General features: G+C 31.2%; 1 non-coding gene across 1 annotated transcript; it reads left to right on the top strand.

The window, feature by feature from the left end:
- The first annotated feature begins 2,417 nt into the window (after positions 1–2,417).
- TRNAG-UCC (transfer RNA glycine (anticodon UCC)) lies at positions 2,418–2,489 on the top strand. Its single transcript has one exon. It is a non-coding gene; the product is annotated as a tRNA-Gly (tRNA).
- The last annotated feature ends 450 nt before the right edge of the window (positions 2,490–2,939 follow it).

The raw sequence follows: 2,939 nt of genomic DNA, 5'->3' as shown, positions 1-2,939 counted from the left end.
CCGTAATTCAATTTTGATCTCACTAGCGTTCTGTATAGGGTCAGCATACTTGTTCGATCTGCACCCCAGCTGGTGTTACCGACCATTTTCAAAAGATTAAGAGAGCGGAAGCAGCTTGCTTTCAAATGTTTTATATGCGGGATCCAGCTGAGCGTTCTATCGAAAATCAATCCGAGGTACTTGACAGTCTGAGCAAATGTAACTGGTAGATTGTTAATGGTCAGTGACGGCATTGCAGTCGGCTGTCTTTTGCAGAAAAGAATAGCAACGGTTTTACTTGTTGTCATTTTAAATCCGTGATCAGAAAGCCATACACTGACATTGTTTAGAGCAGTTTGAATATCTTCTTGTAAGGATACTACGTTTTTTCCTTCAAAAAATGGAGGTACGAAGTATCCCTGAGTCATGAAATCAAATATGGGCTTTAATGGTGAACTCCAAGCACGTGGCAGAGGAATAGAAGTCAATCATTTTACATTTATATGTGTGTACATATATATATCACTTACATAAGTGTATCACTTTAAAAATTCTTATGTTGTTTATGTGTTAAATAAATTTGAAATTTAGGTTAAATAAATCGAGATTAATGCTAAAATTTATTTTGCACAAGCATACTAAAAAACAAAACAAAAAGACAGCATGTTTTAACAATACTGTTGCATACAAGATCCAACAAGAAATTATACAATATCTCTGTTAGATCAAGCTTTGTAAGTCTATTGATTTAATATATTAAAACGCCTCAATATTTTTCTCGGAGGTCTATCATAACATAACTGCGGTGAACAATCATATAAGCTTAGACTAAGATATAATCTTATTAATACTTAGTCTAAGTAGTTCCATTAAAATCAGTTTAGTTGCGAATAAGAAACTTAAAAAAATAGGTAACATCGACGACTGATTACAGTTTTTAAAATATATTTTTTTTCTCTAGACTGCATGTTCAATTGTAACATCTCGAAAAAGAATAATATCTGACTGTTGTACCGGTTCTTCTGGTTTAAATATGTGATGTAATTGTAATATCTTTCAATATAGACGATGGGTCCGATTGTGATTGTTCCGAAGATTTTCTCTTAAAATTTTTCCAGAAAGGAACAAAGCCTACTCATCCTCGTTTTGGTTACAGATTAACTAATTGAATACAGAACAAAGGTACTCAACTGTATAATAGATACATTTATTGCTACTATATTCTGATTAAATACACGATATAGCCCCAAAACTATAAATTGCATTTTACCTGGATATAATATTTTATTATAATACTGAAAAATAACTATACAATTATATTATGCAGTACAGTTTGTAATGTTACCTAAAGTTAATGATGAGGGAGACAAGACAATTTGGCCAGCTGACGGCTCGGTTTGCTAGACCAACGGTCCGGCAAATTTGCTGAGTCCGCTTTGAATCTCGGTTCTGACAATTAACTTATTGTCCTCCCCTCACGATATATCTGGGTGCGAGGTATGCCCATTTAGGGGAGGTGCACTGGTTGGAGCTCTTAAGGAATTTTGGGTGTGAAGTGGAGAGCACATCAGGTATGGGGATGACCAAGCTTCCATCAAAATTTTAAGTGTATATACATTTGTAGCTTATGAAGGAAAACTTCGTTATGCACAATAATTTGAATACTATTAATACAAAATAAAATATTTATAGCTAGGGATGGGATTTTTACATATTTTTGCCTGCAGCTTCTATATACACTATTATGCTTCCTACGAAAACCTCTAGATATTTTTAGAAATTTAAACCAATTTCAATTGAAATATTTTCAAATATTTCAGCATTTCTATATTTGTTTACTTCCATATTTTGTTATTTGTTAACATTTTAGTCTATATTTCCCATTTTATTTTATATATTTTTATATAATTCACCGTTTTAGCATATATATTTTTTGTAAGTACATATTTTATCCCTTATTTCCCTCATCAATGGGTACTTTTTTTATCCAAAATGAGTTTTCGATAAGTTAAAAATAATTAAATTATAAGAGAGATAATTCTAAATTATTTCCCGAGAAACCTAAAACAAACATGGACTTCATGAAAGTTTGTGAGCTTAGTTTTAAGGATGATTTTGCTCTTAAGTACTACATGCACCTATTACGTCTGTGGGCGAAAGATTTTTTAGTCTATGCAAATTTAATTTGTAACACAATCGTTCATGATTTGTTTTTTGTGATCTTTTCACTTACAAAATTATTGATGAGGATGGTTAATTAAAATAACCATTATAATGAAATGTATTTTTTTTTCTACCTCTCTTATTGAAAGCTTTTTCTTAATTTTTTTTTGTAATTTAAGATATTTTGAAGTTAATTTCGGCTATTTAAATATGGAAAATCTATTAAAACATGTACAATGCAATGTGCTGAAGTATAATGACTTACAGATCATGCGGCGATGGTGGTGTAATGGTGAGCATAGTTGCCTTCCAAGCAGTTGATCCGGGTTCGATTCCCGGCCATCGCACTTATCTTTTTTAATTACAAAAATGCTATTTATTTTGTATTATTTTCTTTTAATTATTTTAGATACATTAAATTTTTCAAAAAAGGCAAAATCGTTTTTCTACAATGTGAATGTAGGTAAAACTGACAGAACCTTAACCTAGAAGATAAAATAATACTATGGGCGAGAATTTATTCCAGTATGAATAAAAGATGTAGCGAAAGAGGAGAAATCCAGACTCGGCCCTCAGCAAATCCTATTTAATATTAAATACCATTGAATCAAACCTTTTTTTGAATCTGCTATGGTTATTGGTGTCCCTCAATGGGCCGTAACTGTAATCATCTTTAGCATTTGATCCCATCAAAACCGACTTAAGCCTTATAGTCTAAGAAAAATAGATGACAATTTTTTATTTTATTGTATATTAATTATAATAAGTTTATTTTTTTGTTAGTAGAAGTTTTTCTA

This window comes from Halyomorpha halys, unplaced genomic scaffold (assembly GCF_000696795.3).
Source record: "Halyomorpha halys isolate HHAL.00 unplaced genomic scaffold, Hhal_1.1 Scaffold376.1, whole genome shotgun sequence".
Lineage (NCBI taxonomy): Eukaryota > Metazoa > Arthropoda > Insecta > Hemiptera > Pentatomidae > Halyomorpha > Halyomorpha halys.
This window is presented reverse-complemented; position numbering and strand designations above follow the sequence as displayed.